Below are 25499 nucleotides of genomic sequence, written 5' to 3'. Positions count from 1 at the left end.
ATTTTTTTCAGTTTTTGGATTTGCTTTCATGTGCAGACAGATAGGCGCGCCTAGAGGATTTTAAAGAATTTATTAAAAATACACACATCCTGTGTTGTTAAATTTAGTTTTTCAAGTCTTTTACTTAATTGAACTAGGTATAAAAGATGCATATAAAAATTAAAATGCAAAATTAATCGAAGTGCTTGTCTAAGCTAGCGCCGCGCCGCCGCGCCGCCTTGATTTTATGATGAGTCTCGCTCTCATCTAAGCGTTTTTCCGGTTACTTCCTCGGCTGTTACGTACCAAAGATCTTATGATAGAGTGTATGTTTACTCAAATTAACTTTGTTATAATATAATGGAGCCCTTAAGCTAGAGCCATTAAAACTAGGTTCTTATTTTATAATGTAGTCTAAAACTTTATGAGCTTTATTTGTGAGTGTGGTGAATGAAAATCTGTCGGAAAATGTTCCATAAAAATGTGTACTTACATCTTCATGAAAGGAAATAGATTCCCTATATTATAATTCTTAATAAGCTATCACCGTTGGTATGGGTATTTATTATCTGTGAATGTGTGACTACGACATGGATTGAGTAAGTACTTCGTACAGGACTACCTACTATTTCCATGGACTACGATTAAAAATATTAGTTTATTTTTGTCGTCAAAACTACGCGATCATATAATAATGTATTGTTTGTTGTTGTTATTTAAAAATGTATTGTGGGTATATATTTTATTCATAACCATTACCATGATAGATTTTGCTTCGCTTAGCAAAAAATAATTATATTAGCGGCCTGTCCCGGCTTCGCTCAGGTAAATATATAATAAATTGTACACCTAAATTTTCCTCAGGAATCACACTATCTATTAGTGAAAACCGCATGAAAATCTGTGCTGTAGTTTTTGAGTTTATCGCGAACTGACAGACAGACAGAGGGCTTTGTTTTATAATATGTAAGGATTATTTCCTATAAAGTGAGAATAATCTCAACTACAGATGACATAAAAGTAATGTAATAGTACCAACACAATTACAGAGTAAGATGTATGGAATGGACCAAAATGAATACATACATAAATAATTTTGATCCGTTTCATGCGTTTTCATAACACCCCCGTGTTCGAATTGGATAATTTAAAGAAAACAACCCTTCGCATTCTAAAATTAGAATCCAGAGCATCATCATCCATAATCGAGTGTTGAATCAGCTAATCCTTGTGTTGGAGTAAAGGTTTATTAGCCCGAGCACACGTGAAGGCTCCGCTGGACGGCGGGGCGCTCCGCGTGGTTCAATTGACGCGGGGCGGCGCCAGAGCCTCCAGTCGCGTTCCATGCCCCGTAGGGCTCACACGTCTGTCTCCCGTCGCGGACTTATGTAACCAGTGAGTCTCCAGCCTCCAACCCACCCCACATCGACCCCGCGAGCCGGCGTGTACATCGACTTATATCGAATCAGTGCAATAATTGTCAGCTGAGAATCGATGCAGAAATCGGTGAGCGAATTTGGAATGCAGGTGTATTATATAACGGGATTCAGGATTGACCATGATGTTTCGCGACATGCTTCCACCATGCCTTTTTGTTCATCGCGTGTGTGTCAATTATGACACGGCTAACTTTATCTTAACATTTTAAAGCGACGTTCGTTCATATTATTTTGTTATTGAACACGTAAACTTTGATATTTATTTATAACTTAATCGATGTATGATGTCAGTTATATGAAAAGGATATTCGGTAAAGACGTTATGTAGGATTTAAATTTGACTATTTCTCATAACAAATTATTTTACAACAATATTAAATTGGTGAAATAAATGTTATCTAACCTATTATTATATATTAAACTATTAACCTCTGGAGCTTAATAAGTTAAGCAAAATGGACCTGGGGTATAATAGACCTGGGTCTAAGGTTTAAATCTCGTTGACATGTCTCTATACGACCTAGAGCCGATAACATCTACTTGAAATTCTAAGCCTTGCACGAAACGTGAAAAAACTTTTTTTTTTACTTACTATAGGTATTTCATATAATTGGAATATATCCATTTATGTATAAAATAAATTCGTATTTTGGGGTACTATTTCCTGATATTTATAGATATCGATAACACATAGGAGAAAGTAGATGACATTTATAGATTTTGGATCTTTGGATACACATATCAGCTCATTGGGATAATAAGGAAAGGAGATAATGCCTAATTGATTTGTAGCTTCTCCATAAGATATTTTCCGAGAGGAAATCCGCGAGACTCCCGGATGCTCGAAAATATATTTAATACTGGTGTACGTCTCTGAGAGTGTACTAGCGATGGATTTGCAATGAAATTGGGTAGCTTGATGTGTTGTTGGCTGTAGATAAATTAGTGACAACCATTTCTTCCGAGTCAGAATATAATTCTGACAAAAAGTTTTTTGTCAGAATTATATTTATAACATTATTTTTTGTTTTGTTAGTTTTGAGCGAACGACGTGGATGAGCAATTTACTTGTTGGTATTATCGTAGAACGTGTAGTATTTTTTAAAGTATTTTACTTTGTGGCGACTTACTAATTGGAGTATTGAGAAACTATAGCAGTTTTGACTAGTTAGTACTCGTCTAGCGAGCACGTGTCTGGGCGGAATGGGCAGTTGAGATGATTTTATTCAATGTAAGATGGAAAAATATTCGGGCTCTGAACATAACTAGTTTTCATTCCATTGTATATTCGAGTACCTATAGAGTCTTTATTTGTCGTGATTTGTGGAAAAAGTATTCGTTTTACAGAGTAAGTGGTATCCAAGTTATTGGTTGTAGTTGGATTCCGAGCGATCTCCCAGAATGCCGTTCTATCTTTCGGATTTCTCCCGACAATTGAACTTTTAATAAAACATATAGATTTATTCCCAGAACAAATATCCTAACTAATATTATGAATAAGAAAGTAACTTTATTTGTTTGTTGTGACCTCACGATTTATCTACTCAAAAAATCTTCTTGAAATTGTGTGTCCTCATATGAAAAAGTTCCCCATTACCCAGGGTGTGAGAACATGCGTTTTTGTCGTTTCCTCCATAAAGATGTACCACCTACACAAGGAACACGATCAGTATTTGCATACAATAAGACCGTACGAGCGTTCATTTTATTACAGCATTAAAACTTTACTAACCACATCTGCTATAAATAACGAAATTTCGACGTCTTAAAGAGTTTACGAGAAATCGCTGCGAAATGGATTTTCGAAGACTTTGTCTTTAGGTAAAAACTTGACTGCCGACGACGTCGTCGAGTGACGTCACTTACAGTGATTGGCTCTTCAAGGTGCGTTGCCAGTATTTTTTATAACACTAAGAAAAAAGTCATTGTTGTCTTCAATTTTTTCACGATGACACACGCTGTATGATAATGATTTTGGACATAAAAAAATTGGAATGTCATCATCAGATTCCATCTATTTAGATACAGTTTAGATTAGATATAGTCGCTGCCGTAAATATACGTTTTTTAATATGTTTTTTATATCGTTGAATTCAGCGTTGAGAAAGGATTGACCAATTCGGATAATTTTTATCCGAAAATGTAATTGTAAATAGTATATTGTATATGGAGTGTTGTACATAAAGTGTAATGATTACAATTCTTATAATTTGATTTTTTTTAATTCAGGAGTAATTAAAATTTTATTTTTGTAATTATGTCTCATGAACTGAAACCGGTGAATTCATTACAAATGATAAGGATCATATGTGCCACGATAATTTCGTCATTGTTTAATAAGTTTCTCGAAAATACATTTTACAACATTTAGTTGTTGAACAGAATAACATAACGTCTGTCTGGAAATGATCGTTTCAGAAAATACATAATAATGAAAATCTGCAGTATTATCTTTAATAGGAAATCCGTGTCTTAGTGTAAACCTTTTAAAGAATAAAATTATTTATTGCTGTAACTACTTTTTAAAACTATTTGACAAAAAAAATATTGAACACAAATTACAAAATAGGCTATGGTAATATTGTATGCTTCTTAAAAATAAAATATATTTACGAACGCGTCGCATCGAGGCAATGTGTCCAGAATGCTGGCAGCATTTCCCCTCTGAACTGCCAGACTTATACGCTGAGCAAAGTGAGCACTCGCTCTTGGAAGTCTAATTTTCTAGATACTGAGACTGATAAAAACGCATGGATCCTCCCGACAACTTTGCCACTCCACACATGATCCTAATTTTTATTTTACTGTTTTTATTTTATTTTTTATTTATAATTTTTATTTTTATTATAATAATTCATATGTGACATTTAAGTTTTATTTGTAAAACATGTACGTTTGTACGATTACGTGAGTACGATTTGTGATCTTCAAGTGTCTGAATTATACTATACTATTTTTTTTACTTAAGATTTGTAATTATGAAGTCATGGGAATCGAGTGTATCATGCTCACTTAAATGGTCAATCTGGTAGTGTCGTCGTGGGCCGGGTCGTGAGGTTCCCTCTATTATGGTTGAGCTACGCGATGGCTGACCCATGCGTCAACTCATGAACGGGTGCTGCCAGAGGGAACTGGTCATCTCGTTTCTTTTGATATACCTTTTGACTATGTACATGATGTACTTTTATATATTATTAGAAACAAAACATTGTAAGAAACAATAATGGTAAGCCCTTATGGCATGTTAGGGACCAACACTGTTCAAATGAGTTTCTTTCGGCATTTCTTCTCAGCAGTGGTCGTTCCGAAATGCCAGTAGTTTGTATCTTGTGAGAAATTTCTGAATAAATGATTTGAATTTGATAAGACACGCTGAGATTTCCATCAAAAAACAATTTTCTTCCGGCCTCAGGGACCCACCGTTTCCACTGCGAAGGGTGCAAAATTGTGCATGTCAGCCAGACATGCTATATTACTTTTACTTACTACCTTAGCACAGACAGCTGCTTCTGTATTCTGAGGTGGAAGACAAGTGTGAGGGTGCTAAAGTATCCACGCACTTATCTTCCCACACAAGACACTTGCCCAAGTTTCACAGTACTAATGATAGACCAACCGGGCATTTGCCGTCAATGCGGATCATTCTGTTTGGTTCTGTTTGAATCATGGATTCCAAATCTTCTTTTGATGTTCTTGTTTGTGAAATATCGCAATTAAACTTGCCGTTGTCTTTTAAGTATAAGTAACAAATGCGGCAGTCTTATTGAAATAGTTAAGAGAAACATTCAATCGGCTTTCCTTTTATCGCTTGATGTGTGGTAGTACAGCCACGAGCAAACATAGTCTACAAGGATTTCCACGCAGGCGGTAACAGCGGCGAGTTGGAACGAATGTGGGCGTGTCGATGTGCAGGTGGCCGTACTGGCGGCAATTACCGCGGGTTATTTGTCCGTAAACACGGTGGGTGCCCACCTTTGTTTTGGATTTATCGTCGGAATTGTTCCTTTTTTATTGTTTTCTCTTTACAGCATGGGGTCAAGATGATTTCGTTCTGTTTTTTGAAACGTACCTATATGTGCTTTGAAGTCCAAGTAGGCACATACATCACACATCAGTCTAAGTAGGCACATATTTTTTGCATCATTGTTTATAGTCTTGTAACGTATAGTTTTTACTTTCCCGTTTATTTAGAAAAATGTTATTTCACCATTTGGATTATTATGTATACAGTAAATGGCGTCTATCAACAGGACATAAACTGATGCAAAATCATTAAAATTTCGCTGCATTTTTCGTGGCATAGATGTCTATGCAATATGAATAACATTGTATTTTATATTTTGTCTACGACCAAAAATAATTGTTATGAGGGCGATGACTTTGAATTGTTTTTCTCAAGGTTAAGCATTAGCTCATCACTGAGTGGTAATTCAGTAAATTATATTTCAAAATATCCATAACAGAAACGAATAATTTGAATAAATTTAAAAATCAAAATATTTTTTTTACTCAGCATAGACACAGGCCAGAAAAGTTAATATGCTAGTGAACGCACAAGCAATTTGAAAAACTGTTTTTTCTGACTTTGGCTACGAACTAGCCCACTGGGTCCGACCTAAATGTCTATTGGTCAGTTTTCTCGACATTTTACATCTGTTTTTGACGTGTAACACGCGATAATCTGATAGACCCCTGTACAAGTATTTTCCTAACAGTTCTAGGAAATGTAAGCAGTTTCAGGCTATTTTACTCTACGAACTAGATCTCCTTTATATTTAAAATTGTTCGCATTTTTCCGGGTTTCTTTCCGGTTCATAAACTTTTAGTTTTTGTTTGGTTGGTTGGTTTTGTTTTAATTTTTGGTTTTAGGTAGGTAAATTTTGTTGTTATCGATGTGGACGTAAATGGATTTATAATTTTTAAGAAGTATGTAATAAATTGTGTTAAGTATATTTATAGTAGCACAATCTTAATGAAAATAATTTATCACACATGGTAAAGTTTTAAAATAATTAATAATAATTCATATTAGGTACTTACCTACTATACTGTAGAAGCTAATTAGTATATATATTGCTCCAGCTTGCTATTTCTGTCCAAAACAAGACCACCTACAAAACTATTAATTTTTAATTGCCCTTGATATTAATTAAACTTATGTTATTTATAACTGTTATTACCATAAAACAAGTGTTTCTGCTACATAAGGATTTTTTAATTCTTTTAAATTTTTTTTTTGCCTCAAAGTATAGATACATATATAGATAGACATCCAAGACTCGGGCCAATCAGAAAAAGAACATTTTCCATCATGACCCGACCGGGGATCGAACCCGGGACCTCTCGCCTATCGCTTCAGAGGCAAGCACTTTACCACTGTGCCACCGAGGTCGTCGTATTGTATCAAGGATTATAGTAATTAAGTCTATTTATGTCAATTACGTTTAACACTTTTTATATTCGTATACAAAAATGCTTGCAAAAAGCAGACTTAATTTTATTTCGACTCGCCTCAGCGACTTTATAACTCCTGTAAGTATAATAATTAATATCTTCTTCATTGTGAGTTTTTTACTAGATTTTTTCCACGAATTTATTAATTAGGCATACATAGTAACTTTTTAAATAGATAAGTATTATAGAAAATGACTTTTGATTCATACGTCCATTCTAATATTATAAATAAAAATATCTGTCTTTTTGTTATCTTTTTTCGGCCAAATCACTGAAATGAACGAGTTTTCAAAAATTTAGTTCAGTTTATCATGTATCTGATGTATTATATTTATGTATCTCTATGTCATACTTGATTACCATACATACAATTTTCTTATACATGAGATTTCCCGGTTTCTTTCGCAGCAGTTAAATGTCGTCCAAGTTACAGTCACCCAAACACATTTGTTTTACTGCAATGTGTCTGGGCACGTTTATCATTTATTATTTTCACGGTATATTTCCTCACGGGTTTAGTCATCAGTCTTTCTGTTTTTGGCTGCTAGTATTGTGAACATTTACATAAATTAACTCATTGTGCGCATCTCATCTTTATTAATATAAAAATAATGTAGATAGCGTTACGCTCATCGGCAGATACTATTTTTATTGCAATAAATTTTCTAATTTTTTTCGTAAATTCATGTACTTATTTTGTGAATAATTGTAAACACAGTTATAGTAAGTAAGTACATAATGAAATCTCCACGAATCGCATTGTTTTATGTTTTAACCAATTAAATGACACTAGCTTAATCCCGCGTCTTCGCCCGCGTGTATTTCTTTGCGTAAGCGAAACAGATTTTCATATAAACTTTCACCCTCCATTATAGTCATTTGGGGGTTAATTTATGAAAGTAGCCTGTGTTTGAATGGGAGTCTTTAACTACATGCATACCAAATTTCATCAAAATCGGTCGAGCGGTTTTAGCTGCGAAAGTGGAACAGACAGACAGACAATAATATTAGTATGGATGGTTTATGGCGTTGCGTTTACGGTATTTGAATTTTTTTTACTTCAGTCTTAATATCAAATTAAACATTTGGTTTCTCAGCTGCTTTTTTTGCACTTTATCCAAATAAAAATACAGCACGGTTTCTTATTAACGCGCCTTAATCTTTAAATCATTACTTATCATTTACCATACAATTTTTTCCCGTTCTCGTCCTTTCTCCTTTACAAATAGACAACGTAATTAAAGGTAGATCAAGAAAAATGAAGCCTTAGAAAACAAATAAGACATGCTAATACCCTTCTTATAATGCGAAATACCTAATTTACTGGTTGGCAAACTTCTAAATTAGCCGTTTATTTAACAATTAATAATGATTATCCATGTAACATTTATCTGATTTAAAACCTTTTAACGTTACATTTAAAAATATATATTAAGGATTAGCTATAAATTCGAATAGTTACATCCTGTTCTTTACAATATCGAGTGAAAATTTAATAAAAATTAAACGATTTTTTGCGTACACATAATTCCATGCGCCCTTGAGAAAAAAAATGGAAAAGCCTCGCACGTAAAATGCAAAACAGCACATAAAGTTACCCTACATGAATCTCGGAGTTTGCAATGAATTTGGGTAGGTTGATGTGCTGTTAACTGTACTAATAAATTTTGAATGATGTTTTCGCAAATATCTGGCTCTACCAAAAACTGTAGTCTTAGACGTCAAATAGTTTAATAAATCTATCACGGTGGAATAAAAATATGAAATATCGCAATTTGAATGAAAATTTATTTATTGATACACGAGCAATCGTCGTATATCATAATTCAGGCATTTGCCAGAGTTGTCAGTGTGAATGGGTCTTTGTATGTCTTTGTATTCGATACCGGCGGCGATGGCGTGTTGGGCTCGGATGATTTATTACGTCTGTTCAATGACAGCGTGTGACAACCGCGAATCAAACCCTACATATGTACCTAGCTTTTAACTTGTTCGACAAATTATGCAATCTATCTTCTTGGAAAATTGAATGAATATATTTTCGCTATATGGATTTTTGAGGTCAAAGAAGGAAGGTTGAGCGATGTCTATGAGTGTGTTTATGTCTGAAAATGTACATGGACAAATGCAATTCATATGTGTCGTTAGATATTTTTAACATTACTGGAAAAAATGAACAAATTTATCGAAGTTTTACCGCCTCAAACCAGCTCAAAAACTTGATTAGCTTTAATAAAAAATCATAATTTACACATTTAAAAATTAGTTCTCTTGTTTGTCTGTGCCAGGGGCCTATAAACTTATTTAATTCGCTCTAGTTACTCCTATCTTATCGAGTGTTGTTGCTAACATTGGTGTAAGATTTTATTTGTAAGATTTTATTTAACTTGCCTAAAAGCCTCTGTCATGATTTTAACGATCTATTCTAGGAATATATATCTGTTCAGGATCTGTTCTAGGAATATAATTTTCAAGAAGAAAGTTGAGCACGTTAAAGTTAACGTCAAAGTAGACTTGTGACCCACTCTTAGTAAATAATGTCTCATTACTCGAAATTAAATTTTATTATAATTTGAACAAAATAGAGAATGGTTCGTAATGAGATCGAAACTAATGAACTGGTGAAAATCGATGAGTTACCGCGCTTTTAGAAATTTAATTCTAACTCGACCTTGATCGGTGCACAAGTTTTATCGAAAATTCATATTTTTCCACGTTTTCTTGGATCCTGTTACGAATAGATTCAAACGTAGCATTGTATCAATATATCCTATTGGAACAAACGGTAGTCAAAGAGCTTTTATTTGTTGAAATATATATTTTTGTTTCTTTCTGAAAAGCTACTACTTTCTGTCAAGACTTACAGATATTGCCAGCGGTAACAATCCGCACAATACAAATTTTATAAATGGATGTAGTGTGCATATATGTTTGTTACTATTTCAGGCAAAATCTACTGGACAGATTATTATGAAATTTGGGACACGGGTACCGGGAATAATACATAGGGTAATTTTTATCCCGAAATTAATAAAACAAATTAAGAAATTAAGAGATATGGAAATCTTAGATATCAACAACTGCCATTATTGCCATATTTGGTTTCATAAAACTTTGATAATAAATCAAACTTTACAAAACTGGACATGAATGTGCCTCCCGCTATCGTCGTTCGAAACGTGACCTTTTGCCGAATATGTTTACAAAGCCCGGATATCGCTCCAGCTGAATTTGCAAGAATAATAAACATGTGTATGTAGGCCGCGGGCATAAATTATAAAAATACTGAATGTTATTTATATATTCAGTATAAAACAGATAACAAATTTACAATTTAAGGCGCTGTTAGCCCCGGTGCGCTGGTTAAAGTCAACGTCATACTTGGCTAGTGAAACTCACCGTTAAAATAATAGTTTGTAATTTTACGACCGGCTGCATGCCTGTTAACCCTCCTTGGGAATGCCATTGTTGCCTATCACCTGCCTACGCTTCCTTAGTCTTCTCGTACGAGTGGTCCTATTCTAGGGCGGAAGCACAAGATGTACGGAAAAAGTACAACTGACGCGGGAGTGGCTCTTGTCACTCATATTTACAATGCGTGGGAGAACTCACAGGATGCTTTCGGAGTATTTTGTGACCTTTCTAAAGCTTTTGATTGTGTCGATCATGAAACACTTTTGCGAAAGCTTATTCAGTACGGTTTTGGTTCTAAATCAATTGAGCCTAAAAATCTATTTATAAGATAAATCAAATGGATGAAATGTAAAAATTGGCGTCCCACAAGGCTCAATTCTAGGACCCTTTAACTTCTTAGTTTACTATGTAGCAACTACCTATGTATTTTGGCATGTAAATATGCAAATGTGATTACTAGATTGACAACGCTAGTTTGAGCCTGAATAATGATTGCTGTAGCATGCCGACTAATCACTACATCAATATTTTGGCCCTCCTGTTGTATGTGGAGCTGTTTTGTGATTCAATTCTGGATTTAATATCCTTATACATATTATAAAATTAAGTTCTCTGCCGCGTCTGACCGTTTGCAAGGATTTTCTTGCGATTATCATCAATTATTACAATAAAACTAATTATTACAATAAATCCATCAGAAATCATACATCAGAAAATGGCTTATTTCAGACAAAGTGTCCTAGTTAGTATTAAATGCGAAAGTGAGTTTGTTTGTTCGTTACCTCTTCACGCTCTATCTACTAAATCAATCTTCTTGAAATTTTGCATACATGTAGTTTGAAGTACGGAGAAGGATAAGGTACCTTTCATCCTGGAACTGAACGGAACTGTTCCCGTGGGAAATTTACGCAGGCGAAGCCGCGGGCAAAAGCTAGTGATGACATTCCCTTGAAATTAAACTTAAATTGACAAGTTTGAAATTGAAATATGGTTTCTTAGCTATGTTTTGAAAATGTATGTGGGACAATCTCAAATTAATTATCTATCAAACAATAAAAAAAAGAATCGGTACAGCCGTTTAGCTGTTATGATGCCACGGCCAGACATACAGATACACAGACACGTTACTTATAACTCCTTCATTCGTCGAGGGTTAAAAACTATCTTGTATGACGTTTGAGTCCACTACTTCCGAGAGTCCACTTGGGAAGGGTACAACGATGATATATTCAGTGTAGTACATTTGCAGAAATCGGTATCATATATCTATTCGTATCTAGTGGTTTCAATAGTGTAGATCCCCGTACAGTCAACAGCACACGAACTTATACAAGTTTATTGCAAATTCACCACTATTTCTGTGGCATGCAAGGTTATTTGACATGCTATTACAGTATACACACTTAGGGTGAGTTGCAGTAGTCAACTTCGACGTTGACTATAACCTGCACGCCCCTGACGTTTAGACAAACTAGCGTACTTGGCGTTTTTCTGCGCAGGTTGAAGTTAACGTCAACGTTGAGTGGTGCAACCCACTCTTACAAGTGGGAAAAATCAATCCACGTCAGACCCGCACCGCCCACCACTAAGTGGCTTCATTCCCAACCAACTTTTTTCTGGACAAGGCCGTATCCTGGCCTAGACCGAATTATTCTTTTCATTAGATTGTAGCGTTCTTATTGGTACATCGTTTGTGGCAAGAGTTTGTTTAGTTTTTGTTTTATATAATGCAGATTATTACATTTTGATTACACATCATAGTTTAAGAGCGAGGCTCTTGTCGGTGGAGTTCCTTCTATTGTTTTCTCTCCATAGCGAATTCCTTCATTTCATACGACACGACGCCCACTTCTTCTTACATTTGCTTGGTGTAACTATCTCGGTCTTCCTGGGCCCCTTATAGCATCTGATAATTACCATGGTTACGGAATTTTTGACGGGCAACGAGATAAATGCACGAATAGGCATGTTTTCCTCTACCTTATATTTATAAGGTAGAGGAAAACAGACAGACACATTTGTGTCTGTTTCCGGTATTTTACAGTACACATGTAACTGTATGAAAATGACGCATCAAGTGTGGAGATCGCGTAGTGATTTTGTTTATCCCAACAACTTCCTAACGAGAGGGGAGGCGCGCTACGCCCTTCAATTTGTTACTTTACGGTCATAAAGTATCGACAGTACGGATCACGACCTATATTTTTACACTGACGAGATTTTCTTTTTACTTAAGAGAATATTTCTCTTGTCGATCATCAGTTTCTTTCACTATATTACGATTTTGTTTTTGCGATAGTATAATCTTAAATATATACAACAAGTCTTAAATAGCTGACTGATTTAAAGAAAGTCTTTTCCTCACGAGGAAAAATTCAAGTCAGTTGGGAGTAAACAAATTATATTCTCATACATATAAGTTACTGTCCTTGCAAACATAGAAACTGTGTTTTGATTTCTAGATAAAAATGTATATTAAAAATCCAGTTTCCCCAATCTACAACGTAACAAACTCATGAGTAACCAAGTAAAATGGCGATCGATCTGTAACAACTTAAATTTTGTCTACGTCTACAGTGTTATTATATAACATATTGTTCGTATGAGCATAATTAGTTGAAATACTGTTATTGTCTATTAAGGGGTGTAACTAATATGTATAATCTGTCATTGAAAACGGGAACCAAGAACTTCACATTGAATTGCCAATGAAATTGAAAGCAATGGTTAGTGGTCATTAAATACATATTTTATCACCATGAATTATAATTTTTACAAGTGTGAGTCAAATCTTTCAAGTTAAAGACGTACTTTCCGTTGTTTAATTAAGCTGCATTAATTAAATTACTTTATTACTTACAATAAGCATGGTCATATTGCACCCAGGATCGTACGGATCCCTGACGACATGTGCCACTGATCTGACAACTAGGGATATATATACGATAGTCGACGAACGTGTAGGTGCATACTCTCTCATCTGCGCGGGCAGCAATGCAAAAAGTATTAATTGTGTTAGTATAACCTTTTTTGTTTTTTTTCCTACTGACTGAAGGCTGACGAAATCCATCTACAAGGTAAATTTGCATATTTCTTTTTTGTTCTGGATCAAGAACACTATTTGGACCGGGAAACGATAGAATTTGATGGCGCCTCTCGGCGGGACCATTTTAGGCTTTAAATTGCTGAATATCAAGCTTGAGACACAAGGATTAGAAACATTTTTTTTAGAATAAGACCACTCCAAATGACAAGGGACACATGCCTTATGTTGAAGTCAGATTTTTCACCCTGAGATATATATATATTAATAACACATTGGACAGGGTTGGAATGTTGAATTGCGAAGCTTTAGGGAGAAATGGATTTAGCATCGGATAGAACAGATTGAAAGGAGTTGGGGAAGATATTTGCCCAGCAGTAGGACAGTATAGATAAAAAAAATCTAAAGAAAGACTTTTTTTATTTTAGGTAGCTATGTTAATATAAACATGGAGAATATTGCTAATTTGTGGATTAATATCCATAATTACTATTTCCGTTGTTATAACGAAATACCGTAATTTTAATTCCGGTCATTACTTGTGTGGTTAGTGATGATACACATAAAGAGACCGCTCTCATTTTCAGGTTTACGAGCGGTTTAGAACACACATCTCTAATTGCCATAAGCTGCTATGGTGTTCATTTCGAATTTACAAGAGAATCCTAAATACCTCCATAGTTATATCCACTTATCCAGGAATCCTTCGATTGAAGCCGTATGAAGTTGAGGAGAAAAAGCAAGATAGCGAGTCCTTGGCTTTAACTATCCATGGTAAGGTCAGAAACCCAGATGAGTGGGAGAGGTAAGAGATGATATTTCCTTCTCAAACAAAAAATATAACCCTCAAGTAAATACTTTATATTACAAATTATACCATCTCTCGTTTCTGTGATACAAATGTAAAAAGTTTGCTCTCTAGAGAGATATCTTCCCCTAGCAACAGCATGATTATTCTCCAGCAACAGCCCGTTGAATAATTGAAAACCGTCTACTTTTCTCATAATATTTTCTAGTAAAATGTCTCGATTTCGATAACTCGGCAACTTGAGCGAAAAATGCGGCATTGTAGCGTAACACGGCGCGATGTGTCAAATAAATATATACTCGTATACTCGAACTTGTAGCCAGTTGTCATTGTACCATGCTTGCAACGCGTCGTGCTGCTTTACGTCGCTCATCTAATGCCGATAATATGTTATTGGCGAACTCATACAGAATGAGCTTACATTATATATTACTTACAAGGAAAATCTACCAACGTACACAGAAATCGCCCAGTTCAGTGAATTGTTTGCCGATAGTATAGAGCCGGCATAACCCTAACACGTCCTCATTGAATGAAATGCTTTAGATATGAATAAACTTAATAAATTATTAATCGTACTCGTAAATACACATACGTTTGATACCTAATGCCTCATCGCGTTGCGTCGTGCAGCATTTATAGCTCAGCTAGGCCGGGGGAGCGAATTTTTTTTGCTAAGTACCGACGAACGATATTCAGTGCTGGCGAATCACGTAGTTCCCCATATCGATCTGGCCGGCTGCCGACTCGTCTGGGATGTTGGAAGCAATTTGACTTTCTAGGAAGCCTACAGCGTCATCATATTATTATCAATCTGGTAGAGCAAGCTAAAAGTACAAATTTAAAAATATATATTTTTGAATTACAATGAATGATAAACCGCGGAGTGTAGCTGGATATGCTGGAACACAAAATTGGAATAATACTTGTTTTTTGTTATTTTGTTCTTTGCGTTTCGATGGCAAATCTATAAAAGCTACGCGTGTATATTAAAAATCATAGATATAGGTCGCACCCATATTTCTTTTATCTATGTTCGCACCCATAGATTTATACTATGTTTTAAAATTAATTAATGTAAACCTTGTATGTCGTCGCAGGGAACCAGATTTTCAGATGGCACTGATGTACTCGTAGCTTTTATATAGACTTCTAAAACCACGCAAAATTTTCTAGAAGTTTTGTAAATGAGGTACGCCTATTACATAGTGAAAATTCAGAAGTATTTCATACAAAATTCGTCAGTTATCAATGGCTATATGAAACATAGACCTTGACATTCATTTGTTGACGATACCACTATGACCTACAGCGACCTTAACCAGTCTGCGTGTCTGAATGCCTTACCTGGGGTTTGTTTACCGTCCTATAGGTTTAGTTTACTAAATATAAGATGTACATTCAAACCCGAGTCAAGTGGAGCATGGTACAGTTACCGAACTACCGATAGTTGCAATCGAAAAAGGCCATTCGAACGATCGACTATTGATAGTATCGATAGTATTGATATTATCAAACTATCGATGGTAGTAACAACTTGTAGATTTCCAGATAATTAAAAATAATAGTTGAGTAGAGAAAATCGATTTGTGGCGTGTGGTTTCGATCTAGAATAGGTCCGCACCATATCCTCCTATGGGTGGCGTTTTCACCAAAACTGTTATGAAATAGCAGGACTCTCTGACAAGCATTTGCTTACTAGATAGTAATATATAGTATAGTAGATAGTTAAAGAAATAACCGAATATATTATACAATAAATCGGCTTGACAGACGAACAAATATTAATCCTACAAGGGTTCCATTATTACCTTTTTAGATCCCTAAAAACGTATTCCGCAATCGACATTTGTTTTTGTAATAACTCCGCCACCGCACAATTTGTGAAACGGTGCCCGCGAGCCTTACAGGCACTGTCGTTATCGCCAAATGTGCTGTAAATAACGCTTTCGGCGACACGAAACTGGCATGGCCGCGGAAGGAGTCGCCATTAAAAGGTCGTTAATATTAAACATTTTTATTATTGAATTTTGTACGCTCATTGGCATTTTTGTAGAAAGTACAGTCCGCTATTATTTGGACAGTCCGCGCCCATAGCGTTTTCTTTATATAAGTGTATATTGCTGTGTCTGCTCATAATAAACACTATTCTATTTTTATAGCAAAAATGTGTTTCATTAAGTGTCAGTGACAGTAGTAAACATAATCTTGTATGTAATATATTTTTTGTTACTATTTTAACGCTGATATAGCCAAGTATTCTGAATATCAAAATCAAGTGTTATAATATAAATTGCTTCTTTAATAGATATCAATACAATTAATTAAAAAATGTGTTTGCATTATCCAATAGAGAAAAAACTTCAAAGAGAAAAATGATGCAAATTAGTGGAACAAAACCCCGTTTCAATTTATAGTTAATCGCTCGGAAAGTAGCCTTTAATCGCGGCACATAAAGAAAAAAAAAGAAAATTTAAGCCAACAAGAAGCACACATTTTTTTTCGAGTTATTCTTTTTTCGTCGCGTTTCACAGACAAAATCATGACAAAATGTTGCAAACTTCCACGCTGCCGACCAATCTCGAAGTGTCAAAGTTTTAGTTCATTCATGTTCATAACGTCTTTTGCATTGGTTGGGAAAGAAGTTTACAGATTTCACAATGTTGTGCAGATTTCAAAAGAATATATTAAAAAAATCTGTTTAACACTATTAATTTTGTTTGTTTTGCATTTTTGTGGTTTTAACAGAATCTTAATATACATATCGTGGCATAGACATGCGTGATTGAAGTTCTTATTCACTTGCGTACTTAGAATACTTCATAGTAAACCTTTGCTCTAAATATTTAGATAGAACTAAATAAATTTCATAAAACACATTTTCCATTTCGAAAATTTTTATATCATTATTATTTTTAACTAGTCTTACCCATGATAATGTAACGATTAAACCTACCTATATGAAAATATCTTACGTAGCCTATGCAAGAGGGAGAAACGTTCATGTGTCCTCTCTATCGGAAAGGCAGCTAATTATAGGTTATTCAAGGACTCCTACACCACGCTGTCTTATTATATTATATATGTATATCTTATTGTATTATTTTTATAAAGCACTTTTTGTGTAATTGCACACATGTAATTTTTATTTAAGTAATAGCTATTATTCGATAAAATTAAAAGAATAAATTTGAGCTGAAAAACATGCCTGACAAACATTATGATAGGAGAGGCCAGATTGGTACTTTTTTTTTATAAATAAAAATTACTATTTTATGTTGAACGGAAGTAAAATAACGCTCACAGTAAATGTTGTTGTTTTTAACATATTATAATATTTCTCAAAAAAGAAAACATTTTTCGGCATTATTTACTAAAACGCCGCAGTTTTTTCGGTATTTAGTTTTTGCGTTCTCCAAGGATATATTTACAAAAAGCCTATATTTGTTCACAACATTCAAACATTCATACAGCATATGGGATAAATGACCGCGGTATATACGTAACTTTTTTTTTTAATATTTATTTTCGTGCAAACAAACAAACATTTTTTTTGTTATTCAAAGGTGAAGTATTATTTTATCTGTGCTCGCGAGATTAATGAGTGGGCGTACCGTCCCTTTGAACGAGTGTCCACAGTGATATCGGACGAGCCCTTTGTGGAACAACTTATTGGCTAGTTCCTGCCAAGGGCCACTCGAGATGTTTTGCTAATAAACGTTGTCAACAAATACTGTTGTTATTAATTGTTGCAGCTTATATCGAGTAATTTATTTAAATTATTATTTAGGTGTTTTGTTGTTGTAAATAGAGTTGCAAATCGGTTTAGATCTTAGCATTTCTGTTGTCATTTTCATTAAGTGGGTGATGCACATGCAGCTAAAGCGGAATGAATGGAGTAATGTAGTATTTGTTGAAATATTACTATTGTATGTTAAATCTATTGAAATATATATAAAAATATGATTTTTTATTAACTAAGATGTCCGCCTGGGTGCCGTCTGGCCTCCATTGGCGTCAAATATATTATTAAAATCTCTATATATAAATATATATAATATTATTGAAGCGCTATGAGAATTTACGGATAATTATTACATATGTAATAATTATGAGATGATGGTAAGCCCCCAGTACTGATTTTTATTGCATTTTTACACAGACAATAAAACCAATAAAACGCTAGTTTCTTTTAATATAATTATATTAAAAGGAACTAGCGTTTTATATAATTATATTAAAAGGACTTTCTTACATTTGGCTGCAACAATTTTTACTTTATGAATATATTTTTTTAATGAATTTCATTCACTCCTTACGATTCAAATGAGACTTTGTTAAGATAAGTTGGTGGTACCAAATAACGCGTGGTAGGCGCCCTGATACAAATAATATTAGTATACCTACAAAGAGCACAACGAGAGCTTATCACAAAATCATGTAAAATGTGTACTTAAAGCCTTGAGCCTTTTTCTACCAATCCTAACCAATATGCGATGTAGAAGGAAAAGAACATGGGTTGGGATGGGACCCTGGCGTGCCTAGCACTCGCTTGCGCAATAGCAAAATGGCGGAGGAAATGTCTTATTGACCATAGACACGTCAGATCCCGTAATGTTCCCGTAACTGGTAAAGCTCTATGGGTATACACGTAATTAGTGAATCTCACTAGATTTTTTTCATGGAAACAAAATCTTCATACAAAGGCTAGTTAAAGCCCATAATAAGTTAATAACACAGCTTGTCAGGGCAAAAAGGTACTCTTGGTTTTGACATGAAGAGGGCACAAAACAGACATATTTTATGTGTGAAATGGGGAGGCATAATAGGCGGAATCATTTGGTGGAATTGCGTCGTAACTGTTATTTTTCCGTGTCTTATAAAGCGGATCTTGTTTATTATATATATTTGTATTTAACTACTTACATGTCCATTATTGTCCATAATTGATTATCCTATCATTATGTCCTTTATAATCATTATCATATCCTAGAAATTAAGTATAAAATGTCCTTTATCACTACATAGTATAAAACAAAGTCGCTCTTGTCTATTTCCAAGCTTTCATCTTTACACCACGGATTTTTATACAGTTTCCACTGTTGTTTAGACAATTTATTAACGAATTATGCATACAAAACAGTCTACAAGACCATGCGTATTAAGCCGGGCAGGGGGCTGTTTGTGAATATGTAATCTATAATAATTATTATTATTATAAAGAAATAAGCGTTTGTGAGTTTGTATGTTTGAGGCGAGTAATCTCCTAAACTACTGTTAAATTTAAAAATTTCTTTCATCATTAGAAAGTTACATTATCCAAGATTGCTTAAAGCTATATTTTACCTCAAAATTCCCACGGGAGCGAAGCCCCGGGCAACATCTATTATTATTATAAGGAGGTAAGCGTTTGTGAGTTTGAGTCTGGTAATCTCGGTAACTACCGAATCGATTTCAAAAATTCTTTCACCATTAGAAAGGTACATTATCCAAGATTGCTCTAGGCTATATTTTATCTCAAAATTCTCACGGGAGCGAAGCCCCGGGTAACATCTAGTATTAAATAAATATTTTAAGCACTATTTACAATTTTTAATGAAATATAACGGTCAATACTCGTGTGGCACTGCTATACAAAATACAGCTAATATTACGTATATATATGTAATTATTATCGTATGTCGTGTGGATGTGGAAGATTAATGGCTATGCTCGCATCCTGTCGTGCGGGGAAAATAACACCGCATTCCTGACAACAAGTCGAAGCTTGTAGGTACTTAATTTTTAACTACCGCCCCGCCCTGGCTTCGAACCTGTTAATTTTGAACCTCAAACTATGTGAAGAGACTTTTATAATGTATTAAAATTGTATTGTTTCAGGATACATACATAGTATTTAATTTATTTCTGGAAAAGTTCATCAAAAATTTAGTATAATTTAGAATTGGCTGGCTCAATTCGATCGCTGTAAAGTTTAGACAAGTTTGTAGAAAATTTAAACGTTGCATTGTAGGTCAATCAAACGAAATCGGTACTGCGTTATTTATTTCTCCGTGAAAATGTGATTACACGAATAGACGTATCGACACGGATAAAGCGCCGGGAAAGTTAGGAATGGAAATTAAAAATGTTGGAAAATATGCACAGTTCGAATGAATATTACAGTGGAAGTGAAAAGTGAGTTCATTTGGCTACACTTTAAAGTGTGCTTGCAGGAGGCAAAGCGTCGATAAAGTGAAGAACACTTCTTGTGTTGTGCTTTTCAATTTTATTTAGTATGTGTAAGTTTGATATTGGGACGTGTCTCCATAGCACTCGAAGCGTGTGAGCGAATTTCGGTTGTCAGACGATATAACTTTTCGATTTGGAATATTATGCAAATAAGGAAAAAGTGTTACCCTCGAAAAAAAATCGAGTTTAGCATTTTTTTACGAATGTGAACTTGTTGCGATTGAACAAGAATCGTGCCCCTGGAAGGTGTTCGAAAAAGGACTTTAGTTTACCTAGTCATTTTTCTCGTTCAGCATCATACATCATCGTCATCATATTATGGTTCGACCTTCGTCATTGATCTAGCACATCTAAATTTTATCTTTTGTTGTTGTTCATTCTGCGGTTCTTTCGATATGGATATCCGGTAAGCTCGATCTGGTGTACTGTGATCGAAAAAGGAAAAGTTTTCGAAAGAAGTAACCTTTTTTAAGTAAGTAGTATCCAAAGAGTAACTCATATAGTAAATTTAATTAATTTTTGAAATGTGATATGAAATCTAATCTCTAATCCATAATATTATTAAATAATTTCCCAATGTTGCAATAACAAAATATACTTATCGATGTCAGTAAACAGTAAACATTTTTTCAAAAACATTAATTGTTATCGGTTGTATATTTCACCCAGTGTGCAACCATCCTAATATCGCAAATCTCGTTAGCAGTAATGCCGATACCGCCAAATTAAGTTGCGGTGAGTACGAGCGTGTGTGTAGAGAGATGGAAACATGCTACCTCTCTTTCTCATTTGAGCGTTTTCTTGGTAATTTCCGTAGCCATTGAGCACCGGAGGCCAGGGTCCACTTTCCAATTGTACAATCAAAAGTACTATTTATAGTTGATGTTTTATTTAGACTTGAATTGTCGCCTCTAACAGCTAGCAACAGATAATCAAAATGCCACTTTACCTTCATACCTTCGTAGAATGTCGAGCAATTTGCCAGAGTGCAAGTGTAGTGAGGTGAACTCCACAATGGTTGGTTGGCACGGCGCCGGTGTCATCGAAAAGCGACGAATCTTCACACAATGCCTCGTATTTAGGACGACACTCGAGTGCTGCCGAAATAGACTTGAAGAAAAATCGATGAGAAGGTGCCGAGCCCCGTTTAAAACTGTGTCAAGATTTGGCACTTCCACCCTTGTGTAAGGTTACATTTCTCAGTCTACGAGATGTCTTGAATTTTATTTTATGGTGGAAACATTATTTTGTTATTTGTAAAAATACTATTAAGATCCAAGATATGAAGGTTATAAAATAATTCATATAAAACTTACTAAAATTAAAACCAAGGAAGTAGAAGGAGGTAGTTACACATATAAGACCGAAAATCGAAAACTATCCATGAAAAAGTTAATATCTAGATTATTTGATTTTCAATATTAGCTTTATGGTTATAGAGATAAATACCAAATCCCTATAAATAATTAACCACAAATATGCCTAAAAATATTGCTACTTATGATCCCATTACTATAGCTAAATTATTCAGTTTATCTAAAGATTTTACACGATCCGTTTCAAGTAACAGTAATGTATCTGCCGTGTCCCATGGGTAAAACGCGTATAAGTACACCTCGCTATGACTGATATATAGCCTCAGTACGCCATGTTTACCTGAAAAAGAAATCCTGCTATAAGAACCGCCCCAGGGGCATCGTTTTGTTTATATAGAACGCTCGGTATTGGTTTTGATCGAGTATTTTGCTGGTATAGTGAATAGATTGAGTAATAATCTGTATAACTAATAGGATTCTTTGGGGACCGTCGCGTGGAGAATATGTATTTTTCAGTTGCTAGGCGGGATTGAGATAGTCATAGTCATCAGACATGTAAGTATATATTATTGAATCTGATATTAGTATCGCACGTGCCGTATTTAGTAAAAATACTTACCGTTCCTAAAATTAAGTACTCGTGAAAGAATTTTAGAACTTTGTTTAGTTCTATTTCATCTAGTTATTGTTATCTAATATTAGTGTAGATATTAGTGCATACTATTTACAAAAATTAATTGCCTTTTTAGGTAATTCCTGATTCTCACGCTATTACATTGTCTAGCTAAATTAGGAAAAGCAAATTTTAAAATTAACGTAATTAACGTAATCATCATATTAGCGGCCCGTCCCGCCCGGCTTCTCTCGGGTTAAAACATAATAAATTGTAGTCTTAAACCTTCCTCAGGATAACACTGTCCATTGGTGGAAACCACATGAAAATCCGTACTGTCCGCATTTGAGTTTATGGCGAACCGACAGAAAGATAATATAGAAAGACAATAAGGTATATCTTGCGATCTTAAACGTCAAAAAGTGTTAAAAGTATTAACCTAAGCAAAAAAACAAGCAAAACATGTTAGCTTAGCAAATTGCACGTCAGACAGTAAATCAGGACTAAGCTCTGAATGATTGATCCTTTTGATGATTGACGAAACACGATCTTGATGCCGGCTCTGCACTAGCGGCGAACTCAGACAGATGCCGACGAATAAATGTACATTGCTTCGTTTTATTGTGAACTTTTTTAGCGATTAGATTCATTTTTGATAAAGAAAATTAATTATAAAACGTAATGTTTCCTATAAAAACATTAACAAAACATGTATAAAATGATTTGCGCCTTTTGCTGTGGAGACCCTTGAACCTTGGAGTGCGAATGCAAAAACCTTTTGCGAATAAATTTCCGCACGCCTGGTCGATATCTCTAGGGACAGAAGGGCTGGTGGCTATTTTGGTTGAGCTTGGCCATACAAAGTGGGAATGTCGCCAGCCTTCTTAACTTTACCGCACAACGATGGCAATGTAGGATAATTTTTTAAATTAAATTAATTTAATATTTATACTTTAGGTTTAATTTTATGTCAATTTAGTTGTTCTATAATTGTATAATTTTTATGTACCCAATTTTAGTTTACTATATACAATTTATAGGTTATTATATACAATTTATAGGTTTATTTAATTAATAAAAGTTTATTAGCAAAAACATGTTATTACGATTTGGTAAAAACTTAATGATGGTTTAAAATTAATTAAACCGTGCTTACGTTATACGTGATATTTCACGCACGGTGTATAGGCTGAGCTCTGGCTTATGGGATCGTATAATTTTGAATAAGATTTATAATTGGGATTAGTACATTTTCTATGTGTTATATATTATTTTTCTAGCTGTTGATATCCCACTGCTGGGCAATAGCATTCCCCGATTATTATGGAAAATGTTATGTGCAAAAATGGATTCAACGTTTTGGGATTTATTTAGTTTTTTATTATTTATTTAGTTTTCTCTCCTAACACAGGTAATTATTTAATATGCTCATGTAAACCATGGTACGGAAATAAAGATTTTGATTTTTTGATTTTTAGTTGACACTGTAGATTTTTGAAATCTGTGACTAAATGAAAATAATGTAAGTTAAGGATAACACATTAAGCGAACATAACGGTGTGTCCTTTTATGATAAATTGCATTAACATAGCTCCAATACATAGTACCTCTATTAACAGCTATGATATCCTACACCAGGCAGTCAAAAGTATACACATGTTAAACTTATAATACCCCTCATTTACGTAAAGGGTAAAATGTATCAAAATGAAAGCACGTCTCTGGGTTACCAAATAATATTTTCCATATTTTCTTATGGAAAGGATAACATTTAGCATTGTGTATGACATTTATTGTATTGCTTTCTCAGCCCTTCCTTGCATGAAATACTCATAAATCTTCCACAGATGTTAACAAAAATTTATTAAACGCTGGTTAATGATCCGATTTATCGTGGGATCTCATTTTATATTATAACGTTCCTCCGTTTAGCGTTTATAAACTGACGAAACGGCTATAAACTTGAATACTTAGCAATCAACACGAGGAGGAAAAGATTTATTTTTTGTTTTAGCACCCAAAAATAAAATAAAATATGCGCTAAATTAAACGAAATTAATTAATAAAACAAAATAATTACGTAATAAATACGTACGTCTAAACTGATGCTGATTGTTGGACAAAACTAGAATATACTTTTCTATATTCGAGTATTATTTAAAAATTTAAGCTAAGCACAAATTCATAATGTTTTTTTGATTTCGTTAAAACAGCTAAAAGGTGCATTTAATGTACAGCTAGCACATCAATCTACTCAAATTTATTTCAGATTCGCCTTTTATACCGTGACATAAAGATCCGTACATGGTAACTATTGGCCATAGTCGACTGTACATAGATATACACACACAGGCCATGTGTGTAAATGTATGTACTATGGGTTGAATATGTTTCAAAGTCGCCAGGTCACGATATAGAGGAGATATTTAAATAAGGTAGCATAAAGTGATATTTTTTCTTTTCCATTCAAATTGACCATCAGCTGATCGCACTTTCATCTAGTTTAAAATTGGTGTTCTTATTTGACTTGAATTCCGAAATGCCAATAGTTTGTAGCTTGTGAGAAATTACTATTTAATATAAAATTTGACGTGAAAAAGTACCTGTGAAGGTCTAATTTCTGCAACCTATCAAGCACTGTATCCCATATTAGATTATATTTAGATTAGGTGTGTACTAATTGGTTTTCCACCACCTGACCAACTTCAGCCAATCAACGTAGAATGGTCTCACAGGGATCATTTTTCGGTTCAAATTAAACTGGACATATTAAAAGGCCGCACTTTTCGTCTGGCGATTTTAATATTTTGCAATGAAACCCTCTCATTTTCATTTTTATATTCGAACGGGAAACGGCGGAATAGGCCGTGAAATGAAACTTGTGTTGTTTCCAGCGTAATTCGCGGTAAAATCGCTTCTGCTTAATGATAAATATTTGAGATTTTATTTTTACATTTTGATTTTTGGGCGAATTCAGTTGCAAATTGCATTTTTATAAGCCGCCTATTTAAGAGCCGTGCCGTGGCCGTGCCCGTACACCGAATGCGTATCCGCTATGGTCGTGACAGTAAAATTGTTGAAATTTTAACGGACGTGTTCACGCTTGTATACACGCATGGTTTACAGTTCTATACAACCATGCAGCTAAAGTGTTGTACAGCAATTCAATGTGCACAAACCTTTAATTTCAGAGAGGCAAGAG

At 34.4% G+C, this 25499-nt stretch overlaps 1 protein-coding gene across 7 annotated transcripts in view; it reads left to right on the top strand.

Annotated features, from left to right (window-relative positions):
- Positions 1–1310: 1310 nt before the first annotated feature.
- The window catches only part of Ih (I[[h]] channel), a 179860-nt gene continuing 155671 nt past the window's right edge, over positions 1311–25499 (top strand). For 3 of the 7 annotated variants that reach the window (XM_053758182.2, XM_053758183.2, XM_053758181.2), the window contains exon 1: positions 1313–1485. The gene's annotated coding sequence lies outside the window, so the exon portion shown is untranslated. Of the gene's footprint in view, positions 1486–25499 lie in introns of all 7 variants that reach the window. The other 4 variants (XM_053758186.2, XM_053758184.2, XM_053758179.2 and 1 more) reach the window with 3 other exon arrangements.

This window comes from Plodia interpunctella, chromosome 18 (genome assembly GCF_027563975.2).
Source record: "Plodia interpunctella isolate USDA-ARS_2022_Savannah chromosome 18, ilPloInte3.2, whole genome shotgun sequence".
Classification (NCBI taxonomy): domain Eukaryota; kingdom Metazoa; phylum Arthropoda; class Insecta; order Lepidoptera; family Pyralidae; genus Plodia; species Plodia interpunctella.
This window is presented reverse-complemented; position numbering and strand designations above follow the sequence as displayed.